This window comes from Triturus cristatus, chromosome 5_1, assembly GCF_964204655.1.
Source record: "Triturus cristatus chromosome 5_1, aTriCri1.1, whole genome shotgun sequence".
NCBI classification, from domain to species: Eukaryota; Metazoa; Chordata; class Amphibia; order Caudata; family Salamandridae; genus Triturus; species Triturus cristatus.
Window position 1 is genome coordinate 1,603,205 of NC_140587.1, and position 12,880 is coordinate 1,616,084.

Sequence of the window (12,880 nt, forward strand, 5' to 3'; positions counted from 1 at the left end):
AGTCATTTGTACAGGTCACCCACAGCCCGGTAGTCCAATGGTGCCATGTTTGCAGCGTATCCTTAGCTTTCAGTTGTGTCAGTGCATGTACCATGCCATGGACTGTCATGTCAGTCTCAACAGCATGTAGTTATTTAATCATGCGTAGACATTGCGTTTAACAGGTCAGTCCTTGACTTAACATGTTGTTTTTCACTTGTGATACAGATCTCATGTTGTACGGTTACATAGTGTAGGGGACAGAAAACTGACATCGATATTTTTTTTCTCTCAGACAACATGACACCTGCGGAACAGTACCGGTTCCAGGTCGCCAAGGACTGGTACCTCCATGTGCGGAAGGTACATAAGGGTTACAGATTGATGGCAAGGAGGTACCGGGCCGAGAAGAGGGCAGGGACCTGGCTGTCGCTGCCGGAATGCATCACGACTGGCAGCGGCTCAAGACCATCCACCTCAGGTGTCGTTGTGGGATCCCAAGATGTGAATCCCCCTGCTGCCACACCCGCACCGGTGCCAGGCCAGCATGCACCGCCACCTGCACCAGTCCCGGCCCAAGCACCGGCACCAGCACCATCACCATCACCGGCACCAGCACCAACACCGGCCCCCATGGATCCTGGACTTGCCCAAATCATGCGGATTGTCCAGGGCCACACTACCCTCCTCCAGGACATCCGCAGCGAGTTCCTATATCTGAACCGTCAGATCCACGAGATCAGGGCCCACCTCGGACTGCCATGAACACTGCCCCTGTCCTCCTTTTATTATTATGTTGTGTGATGTCCTAGTTGGGTGTGTTGTTTAGCATAGTTTTAGTGTAGGCTTAGTTAGGGTTAGTTTTAGACTGTTTTTACTTATTGAATGTTATAGGATTTGGGGATAGGTTGCATTTATCTTTGGGTGGGGGTTGATGTATTTATTCATTTTCTGTGTTTGTAAATAGTTAGGTAAGATAGCTTTAGTTAGAATAAATAATTGTAGTTAGTTTAGGGCTAGAGTTAGGGACATTGATTAGTGTAGGGTTGTTTTACATATTGTATAATAAATCTTGTTAATAATAGATTTCTGCTTGCACTTATATCATGGCTGTCGCGGGGGAGTGGGGCTTGCCCCATCGTGTGCAACTCATACCATAATTGGAGTAATCATTGTATGTGTAACTATGGTCGTGACCTGTCACTCTGCAGGATGGATTGAGGCCAGATACCTTAGATGTGAGCACAATGACCTTGCATGTCTGATAGATTAGCAATTATGGTTTACGGCCTACTCTGGTGATAGTTCATTGTGAGCACAAAACATCTCACATGTTCCTGGCCATGGCCAATCGATCTCCATTCCATGCATGCTGTTGGTCATTTGTGGGTCCATTGTTAACGTCACATGGCACAACAGTGTTAGTGAGTCACATGAGTTATATGAGACTGAGTAATGAGTTTGGAATAGAGGTCACTCACTGGTGTCTTGGAGTATTAGCACTGTCCGGAATACAGACTTAGCTTCGAGTTTCTTGCTTTTGTGACACACTTACTCATTACAGTAATGGCTTGGGACATGATGATGTTTGTTTGCAGATACACAGTTCTGCTGCACACAAGTGGTGACATGCTGCATTGCTCCCTTACCAACAGTGCCATAGCCACTCATCCAAGCTGTTACTATCGCATTGTCTCATAGTGATGACACCCTTGTAATCTTGCCACTGATTCAGACTATATGCTAAGTGCAGTTCAACTAACATCCGTGGGCACATTGGCCAATATGTGTGCACTTCCTGGCAGTGTTCAGAAGTTGCTTTGGCATTGTTTGTGCACAGGTAGGGGCTGACTGACGCAATGCACTTTGGCTTCAGTAAGTATTGTGGACTCAACTTCTGTGTGGCTCACTTTGTAGTTCCATGTATGTATGTTAGACCTGTGCCCTTGGGTCTCCTCAGCAATATGAATCTGTTGTGAACACCTAGAGATGTGACATGCAATGTGCTACATCACAACAACCTTTGTCCAACACGTCCTGTGTTTGGCGATATGCCAGGAGATTATGCTTTGCTATCATTCTTGGCGACACTACTTGTGTCCTGCAACAGACTTGTACATGTTGTCACACATGCATATTGTGAGAAAGTGGCTAGGTCTATACTGTTCCCAAATAGGTACAGTGTGCACAGAGTCCACAGTCACCAGAGTTTGGGCAGAGGTTAAAGTTAGATATAACCTTACTCTGTGAAGTGTTAGCTTGGTCAGGCAGTAAGGCAGTATCAGAGGACAGTGTAAAGCATTTGTTGTATACACTCAGTCTCACACACTCAATAACTGAACTCCAGGCCAATGGTTTGTATATAAAAATATATGTTTGTTTTATTTTATAACCAACAATATTTATAAAAATATACTTCCTCAGAATGCGAGTCTGTAGTTACATACTTTGGCAATTTGCAATTGACTTTGGTAGGTAATAGTTACAAGTTGTTGCAATAGGCACCACAATTTCACACACAGTAATACATTGGGCTCAATGTGAGTTTGAAGTGATTTGCAATAGATTACTTCCAGGATTACTTTCCTAAATCATGCACTGGATCCTATATTCAGTCGTGTTCAAGGTCTTGGAAACATGTGAGTATATCCGTTGTAGTTGCTGTTGTGATTTTCAGGCAATATTTTGCTATTTCTAAACTTGACAACAACAAGAAATTTTACAGAGAAACTGGCAATGATTTTCGATGGAAGAAAATTGTGTTATTGGTAATTACGGTTGTGAGTGCTTTTCAGGGTCAGTGCTGGGCACCAAGATGCAGCATTGGGATCTCTCCTAATAGCAGTTGAGTTTTTCCATTTTTGTTAGTTGGTTGATTTTAGGCAAATATTTTAACTTTTAGAATGTGCACACTTGAAGAAATTTCTGATGAAACCAATCAATGTTACCCTATGGAATACAATTGGGTTATCGGCTTTTGGGTAAGCACTCGACTGGCAGAGTTAAGGTTCTGGCCACAGACTCAGGGTTCCCCCAGGGTAAGGTCTGTACAGTTGTTACACCCTCTGCGGGACTGTGTCGGACGGGGGCAGAGTGAGTTTGGCACGATGTTATCCTATGGGAGGCAGGGGGGGCCTTGGTTGGTGGCTGCTGACTAGCAGGCCACACGGCTGTGGGAGCTGGGCTCCTGGTCACTTGCTCAGGGCAAATGGTGAAGTAGGTAGGAGTAGAAGTTACACTGCCAGGGCCACTCGGGCGGGTGGGTGTAGGGTGCCTTTGACCCTTCCTGCACTCAATGGATTGCAATGGGAAAGCCTCTAGACAAACAAAGGCTGCAAGCTCGAGGTCGCAGATTCTTCATGTGCCCCCACCACTTTGGGAGGTAAATTGGGTAGTTGGAGGGTGGGTATGTACCCAGGAGTCGGGCACAGGGGGCCGCAGTGTGCCGGGTGCTGTGGTGACTTTTGGTTTTGGGATCTCTTACCCTCTGTTGATAGTGGTCGGGGGGGTCCCTGGTTCTGAGGCTGCAGGCGTCGTCATGAGCGTCGAGGTGAGACCTTGGTGGGCAGATTCGGGGTCACAGTCTCCGGGGGGGGGATATCATCGTGGTCTTTGTCCACTCCGACACAGGCCAGGCTTGTCCAGTGCAGAGTGTGCAGGGTTTGTGGTTCCGGGATGATGCCAAGGGTTAGAAACTTGCTTTGAGCAGAGCTACTGCTCATGGGACTCGCAGATGATCAGAGTCACAAGGTAGCCAGGTCCGCCGTGGTTTGTGAGGTTGCGGGCCACAAGTGGGTCTGGGCTGTGGCAGGAACAGGTTCTAGGGTCAACAGGCCTGTAGGGCTGGGGCCAAAGCAGTTGGTGCCTTCCTCTTCTAAGCAGCTGCACGGCAGTTTCTTTCTTCTTGCTCTTCCTTGCTTTTTTGGAATCTGGAGAAGGAATGTTCAGGGTGCCTCTAAATACTAGGGGGCAGATTTACAAGCCCCTTGCGCCTTGCGTCACTTTTTTTGACGAAACGGCGGCGCAAAAAATGCGGCCTATTTACAACGTGACGCATCTAGGCAGATGTGTCACGTTGTGAAGCCCTGCGTCACATTATACCTGCGTCAGGTATAATGTATGCAGGGTGGGCGTTCCAACGCAGGAAGGCCTCGTAAAAGTGACGCAGTGAAATCTACAAGATTTCACTGCGACATTTTTAGGACGCTACTGCGTCAAAACCTTAAGTCTGCTTGAAGCAGGCGTAAGTAGTGATGTAGTGTAGTGGAAATAGGCCTCAACACGCATTGCTAGAGTTGCGGCATGCTTGCGACACGACTCCAGCAATGCGAGCCTTTTCCGCCAACAAATGCGGCAGAATTTCTGACGCATCTGTCAATCCTTGCGTCATAGTGCGCATCTATGGTGGTGCAAGGGTTTCTAAGGGTGGCGCAGGGAAAGTGACGCATCTGTACAGATGCGTCACTTTCTTGGAAATCTGCCCATAGGTTTAGTTGCGTTACAGGTAGGTACAGGGCAGGGACCAATGGGTCCCTGCCCTGGGGTGGATACACACACTATCCTGCCACTCACCTGTGGGAGTGGGCCAGTAGCCTAGTCCTGATTGTGCAGGGCTTCACATCTTCAAGATGGAGAGCGCACGGAGATGGGCTTCTCCTCACCTCCCCCACCTGAGGGTTGGGGTGTGCAGGCTGGCACATACCCTGTCCTTATTTTGTGTTCCCGGGCAGTCTTCCCGCCAGAGTGGGTGTCAGAACCGGGGGAGGTTGGGGGCAGTGTGTCTGGGTACAGCAAGTGGCCTGGATAAGCTCACAGAGTCTACATGCCTTTGAAGCTTCCCTCTGGCCATCCTGGGGGAGGAGACCTAGCACCTCGCCCAGCATGTGCATTGTTGCAGGGCCAGGAGAGCGGGGGCTCTACACCCTGGGGTCCAGCAACATGTCTGATGTGTGGCAGCCTATACAGCCTCCAAACCAGAGGTGGACTGTAGGTTAGTTGTCAGGGGGCATCTCTAAGATGCCCTCAGTAGTGCTTTGTACATTGAATTACACACTGGCATCAGTGCGGGTTTGATGTGCTGAGAAGGTTGATACCAAACTTCGCATTCTTCAGTCTTACCATCATGGTGCTGTGGAGTTCGTGTTCGACGAGATCTCTGCACCATATACTCTTGAATGGCAGCACTGCACTTACAGTGCCCAGGAATGGACCTGAGTACTGTAGGTGCAGAGGGATAATGCTGCTGTGCCCACACCACTGGCAAAGGGCACTCAGCTGTAGGGGTGGATGATGTATGCCAGGGTTGTGTGCATGCAACACAGGGATGTGTGCCATCTCGACTCTTTGTTTTGCCTTGTACCCAGACACTCTGCCTGCAAGGGCAGTGTGTTTGTTTTAGGGGACAGGGCCACTTAGGCTGTCTCAATAAGTGCTGCAGCCCTTAGAGGCCTTCCCTTGTCACAAGGCCCTGGGTACCTAGGTTACCATTTAGAAGGGGCTGATATGTGGCCAGGGTTTGCCAATTTTCAATGTTAGTGTTTAGGGAAGGAACATAGGCCCTGGGCACCTGATTGGCAGGAGTCCAGGGCACACTCAGTCAAAGTCCATTCAGCAGTTCCTCAAAAAGTGGGGGAATACCATGCATGAAAGATGGTACTTTCTCACACATGTCATACATGTCGTGGGCTCAGAATTGGGATATTGCTAGCTTGTGCTATCTGATAAATGTTGTCAGTGCAATTTGGCCCGGGTAATCTCGTGGGACCTCCCTGTGCCCCTTCTTCACTGTCTGACTCCGGTTGTCTCATCTGTGCCATCATTGCAAGTGTTATTTAGTTTACATTTCTTACCCTGTATTCGGACACTTGTTTTTCAAACCACCTCCACTCTCCCTTCCCGCCACAGTATCCCCTGCTGAACTGCACGGCAGCACGCACCTTCGTACCACCCACATGCCAGGCTGATCCGCCCACCTCCCCTTCCACTTGCGTACATCCACGCCGGGTCCGAGCAAGTGCAGGAACATCCTGGGTCCGCGAACGCAACTACACACATTGCCACTACGATGCTAGCACACTCAATGCCCGCAACATAGGACGATCACACACCAGCTTCCTGCCCGGAACAGAATGCACACAAGGACACCTCTCCAGCCGGAACTCTATTGTCACCAGCATCGAATCTGCAAATCCACCCACTGTGTTTGAAGCCAACTACCTCAGATGCATTGTCCCCAACACCTGCCACAGATGCCAACACACATGTGAACTCTGGGACCTACTCAACTCAACCTCCCCAGACATAGTCTCCATGACAGTGACCTAATTATACCCCTCCTCGCTACACTACCTCGCCATAGCCATCCTGTGCAGCTACAAGATCAACCACAGGGACCGCACCAACGGAGTAGGAGTAGGAATTGCCATCGTCAACAGGAACAATCTCAGTGTCTCAACCAACAACGACAACATCCTCATCAACGCCAAACACATGCACGTCCAGATCCACAACAATCCCTAAACCACCCTCAGAGTAACCCGTGTCCACATAGCCTCCAGACCCCTAACACAGTTCTGCAACTCCTTCACCAACTTTGTCAGTACACACGCCCTCACATCGACAGACTACATCCTTCACGTTGAGCTGAACTTCCACCTCGTGTACATTAACGGCACCGTATCCACCACCCTGATCGACACCCAGGCCAACCTTGGCCTCATACAACTTGTCACAACACCCACCCACCACAACAGCCACACGCTTGACCACATATTATCCGCAAGCTCCCACGTCTACTCCAACCACCCACCCAACCTCCACTGGAACAACCATCAATGCATCAACTTCGCACTCCATGAAGACACCATGCGCCACCACACCCAACGGATCCACAGACACTGCTGGAGCAAAGTCACAGAAGCACAGCTAACCAGCAGCCGTGCCTGGAGCACAGCCACCGACACTGACTCCACCGCCCAGAACCTCAGACAAGGGATCGGCAACTGTGCAAACACACTTGCCCAGATTAAGACACACTCCAACAGACACACCAGCAAGTAAGCCAGCTGGTTCAATGCAGAACACCAGGCCTCAATGCCGAACTGCCATGAGCTAGTGAAGAAACTGCTGCGTGAACAGACAGTGGACAGCTACGCAACCCACAAAGACGCCACACGCAGACACCATCACCTCATCAGATACGCAATTGGGCCTCCTTCAAAGACCGCATTGCCAACAACGCACACACCAGCTAAGTGCTCTTCAACCTAGTGAAAGAACTCTCCAACACCAGCTCCAACACCAACACCATCCCACCTTCGCAAGACCTGTGCAACTCCTTTGATACTTTCGTCCATCGCAAGGGTGCAGCCATCCACGACAGCTACAATGCCACGACTGCCACGAATAGCACTGAGACCTCCATCACCACAGATCCCATACGCACCAACCCCCTGCTCTCCTGGACCAACGTAAACAACACAAACACAATGCACATCTGGTACAACATCCACTCCGGATCAAAGTCAGGCACATGCCCACACCACATCTGCTCCAAAGCCAACCCCGCCAATGCACCCCATTTCCAGATGAGCATCAACATCTCCCTCGTAAATTCAACATTGACATAGAGCTGGAAGCACGACGATATCAACCCCTTACTCCACAAACAAAAGACTGACCCAAGGACCGCCTCAACTTACGTCCCAGCTCCCTGCTACCATTCCTGTGAGGTGTCATTGCGAAGACCATCAACAGACAACTGACCCACTAACTCTATGGGAACAGCATCCAGGATCCGTCCCATTTGCGCTTCAGCTGCAACTCCTGCAGCAAACTGGACACATCTCCGCCATCAATGACATAATGCCACGGATGGACAACAGTGAAAGAGAAGCACTCATTGACCAGTACCTGTGATTTGCCTTCAACACTGTCTTGCACTGCACACTATGCACACGCATACACGACAACGAGATTCGAGACAAGGCTCGTGACTGGACAAACTTCTTCCTCTACGGCAAAACCCAGTCCGCCCTCCTCCACCCTTCCTGCTCAGAGTCCACAGTAATCTTCTGCGGATTACCCCAGGGCTCATCCCTCACACAACATTGTTCTACATGTACATGTCACCACTCGCACACGTTACCCGACTGCACAAACTCAACATCATCTCCTATGAAAACAACAGCCAGCTAATCTTCTCCCTCACCATGGCCACCCTCACTTACACAACCATTCACCATGTAGGACTGTAAGACGTTGCTGAGCGGACGAATAACTGCCAACAGGAGATGAACATCAGACAAGACAGAAATGCTCATCCTCGAATCCACCCCCTATGCATGATACACCTCCTGGTGTGCGGCCGCCCTGGGGACAGATCCAGCACCAACCAACCACGCATGCAACATGGGGTTCAACATCAACTCTTCTCTCTCCATGCCAAAGCAGGTAAACACTGTCTCGTCCTCCTGCTTCATCACCCTCCAGATGCTTGTCAAGTTCAACAGGTGGATTACCACCAAAACATGGGGAACAGTCACACGGGCACTCAGCAGCAGCAAGTTGGAATACGGTAACATCCTCTATGCAGGAGCCTCGACCAAACTCTAATAACAACTTAAATGCATTAAAAACGCCTCTGAACGCCTGGTCCTCAACATCTCTCGCCGAGAGCACATTACACCCCACCTGTGAGACCTGCACTGGCTTACCGCCAACAAGTGTATCACCTCCACGCGCAAGAACCACGCACACAAGCCACTCCACAACACCAGACATGCATACCTCAACAGAAGACTCAGCTTCTGCACCCCAATCCAGCAGGTCCGCTACGCTGACATTGCAATCGCCACAGTCCCCCGCATCTGAACAGCTAACTCCTTGTTTTGCTTGGGTTTTCGGATCAGATAGAACCCGCTCAACAGAGCCTCTCTAACCCAAACCAGAACGTTACCCCCTCCCTAGGGCCTATTTACACCTAAATAACCACATATATATGTACTACCTAAGGACAGGGAATTCCTATTATATATATATCAAGACCTCTTATAATACAAGTGGCGGCCTCGCGGTCCTAAGTGGACCCAGGACTTCCTGCCCAGACGGCAGCCTCAGACAAGTGGCGGCCTCGCGGTCTCAAACAGACCCAGGACTTCCTGCCCAGACGGCAGCCTTAGCCTCGCGGTCCCAAACGGACCCAGGACTTCCTGCCCAGACGGCAGCCTTAGCCTCGCGGTCCCAAACGGACCCAGGACTTCCTGCCCAGACGGCAGCCTTAGCCTCGCGGTCCCAAACGGACCCAGGACTTCCTGCCCAGACGGCAGCCTCAGACAAGTGGCGGCCTCGCGGTCTCAAACAGACCCAGGACTTCCTGCCCAGACGGCAGCCTCAGACAAGTGGCGGCCTCGCGGTCTCAAACAGACCCAGGACTTCCTGCCCAGACGGCAGCCTCAGACAAGTGGCGGCCTCGCGGTCTCAAACAGACCCAGGACTTCCTGCCCAGACGGCAGCTCCAGCCTCGCGGTCCCAAACGGACCCAGGACTTCCTGCCCAGACGGCAGCCTTAGCACGAGCTCATCCTATTATTACCACGACATACGACAGGGGAATCAGTGTTACTATGTATCAGATCACACAAAGACCGCTAGTTGAGCACAACCTGTTCTCCAGTTCGAGGGACTCCCTTCTCCCTTATCCAGTTACCACTTACCTGATCAGGGTTAACATCTGTTCATTTCAAGTCACAACTGACTAGAAGAATAGGCTACCCTCTTATACAAGAACACGCAGCAAATGTTGATTCACTACAAACTATATACTTTATTTAGTTACTACATACACACTCACAGAACATAGTATATATATATATCATAACCTGCAAAGAAAAGCGAAAGATTAAGTTGTACACTCTAATAGAAAGGGGTTGACATCACCTTGGTCGTATGTAGCCTGCACTCAATGGTCATCTAGGCTCCCTTCTCGTCTGTGCCTCGGCTTTGCCTGGAAGTCACACCTCCGCAGTCACGGATCTACTCCCTTCTCTCTCTCCGAGTCACTGGGACCTCTTCCTCATCGGCTACTCTCTTCTCTTTAGAATATCTATTTCTTGGTTTTTCTTCACCTTCAAGTTCGTCATCTGTCTTCCCTGAAATAAGTAGTAGCTTTTCTGCTAACGGCCAGGTGCCGCTTACGGACTACAAGCAAGTGCCAGTATCTGCCTCAGACTTTCACTAATATGAAGGTGCATTCTCTCATGGAAAATTCCAGCCCGTAACCTACCGCCCACCAAATTCTTGTACCTCCCCGTGCCAAGGACACGTTCTCTCCAAGCGAATAACACCTCGTAACTAAAACACTGTCTTTGACCTAGAAGCATCTCAAGCTGCCGGAGCAGAAAGAAAAATGGAGTCTCTCCCGTTTAGGGCCTACCAGGCCTGAATTTAGCACGGCTCCATGAAATACCCTCACTACAGGACAGGTTATCCCTAGTACTAACAAATCTATCCCCTAGGCTATGTGTGCAAGCCCTGATCTATGGGGAAGAGCACAGGATCATGTCAAAGTGCCTAGTAAATAGGCTCCATTCACTACTCTAACCCTTAGACTTGGATGGAAAGAGACTGAAGTCACACTAGTCACCCTTTAACACAAGGAAAGGCCGAGAAAATCGAGCAGTACATTTCACCCTTGACTTCAGTCTATTATACATTCATTAAATGGAGCTAACATCTGTGGAAGAATAATATGAAACAAAGCTAACTGATCTACGTCGAGTACCAAGTGTGCAGAATTGAAGTAGTGAAGGAATACACTGAATAAAGCAACAGATAACAATCAAAACAGCGACAGCAATCAAAATGCCACCTAATGTTTGGCGTAACATGTGTATATCCGGTAACCAATTAAAGAGCCAGTCAAACCAGCCCTGATCAATGTGTTTTCTAACTTCTTCCGTCAAGTCATGCAACTTATCCAGGTGTGCACGAATGGATTGTGTATGATCAGATAAGTTAAAACAGCAGAGGCCTTCAAAGTCAGAGCAATCATGTCCATGTTTAAGCAAAAGATAATCAATGGCTGCTCTATTTTGCAAAATGGCCCTACGTTCACCCTGGGCGTCTAATAGCAAGTCAGACAAGACTGTAGAAGTATGATTAATAGATTTCACCATCCAGCAAGCCATTTTCCCAATGGATTTGGCATTATAAACCGCCAAAGCAGGAACACCAATAATTGAAACAGCTAGGCTAAGATATTCAGACTTGGAATATAAATGCAAAGATGAGTCACAATCCTCCTGTAACATCACAGTATCTCGAAGCACACGAGAGTTGGCATTCGGGTGTGACGAAAACATTAACAAACTGAGTCTCGTAATGGCACAAGGGCCTCCGGAAATGTTTGCAGGGACATATGGCCAGGAAGTATTACCACATGAGAAAAGCCATCCGGCAGGTAGTAACATCGCACGATAGTGACTGGGGGTAACTACCAAACTATTGCAAGTCATATTGTTCTGAACTGAAACACATGTGGTTGGTGTCCTTTGAAAGCACAAAGTCCGTTCATGAGACGTAAATGAAGTGGCGCCTTTTAGTTTTAGGCGTAGACATTCAGAGATTGCACTAGGATTACATGTAAGAAAGAAGCATAAATCACCTTGTGTGATATTATATGTAACTATTTGGGACTGGATGGGGAGTTGCTCATTCGACAATTCAGTGCACAAGGGGCAATATACATGGGTGGCAAAATCACCCAGGAGAATATTGGGACGAGCCTTTGAAACATTAAAAATATGAACTAAAGTCTCCAATGAGGCGGGGACAGCAACTAGACAAGTCGCCAGAATGTCATGTACAGATCTCATCGGTGTCAAACAGAAGTGAGGGGCATCAGTCACTCTCTTGGCCAGTAGTGTCCAAAAGTTCGATGATGAATCCCACGCATTGAAGGAACGCAACACTCGGATTCTCAGTTCATCCCGGGTTGACGGGATCCCTCCTCTCTCGTTGAACCATCCCAAAGACAGTACGACGCCGACACATCCTGCAGCAACAGTCCAAAGAATGATCTGAAAGAGAACCAAATACAGGCATTAATCATTCTCGTAAATAACATTTATCAGCTGGGACCGCTTCCCAGCTATCTTTCCCTGGCCTCATAACCAAAATGGTATTGTCCTGACCGGTGGCAATGACCTCTGCTTGTTCAGGGGGACTCTTAGGCGACTGCACCCAAACCCTGGCCCCAGGGTTATCCGTAGAGCCAAAACCTTTCTGGCCTCGTACAGTTAGCAAAGTTGGGGCAGTGCCTTTCAATATTTCACCACTGAAAACAGGCATAATGAGTAATTGAGCCACTCGGTCAGTGCGGTGTCTCAGTAAGTCAACCTCACTGCTATTTAGCAGGAGTACCTTAATCTCTCCCTGATAGTCACTGTCAATTACACCTCCAAGCACCTGGATGCCTTTTACAGCCAGCCCCGATCTAGGGGCGATCAATCCAAAATTCCCAGGTGGTATATGAATACCAACACCGGTAGCAATGATGACCCGATTCTTACTTTCTAGAACGGTGTCATCCATGGCATGCAAGTCTAAACCTGCCGACCCTGGGGTCGCTCTGCATGGAGCCAGAGCTCCGGGAGTAATTTCCCAATACATCACAGTTTCTCTGATTTCATTAGGCATAGTCTGAACATTCGGGGGAAACAAACGCATAAGTGGAGATTCAGCATTTAAAAAAGGACGATTATTCAAAATCAATAGTGCTTGGGGTAGAAAGTCTCGCCAATTTTTATACTTGTCATCTGTTAACTTGCGCAATTGGTCCTTTAACAGGCCATTCAATCTCTCCACCAGGCCCGAGGCCTGTGGGTAGTAGGGTATATGGAATA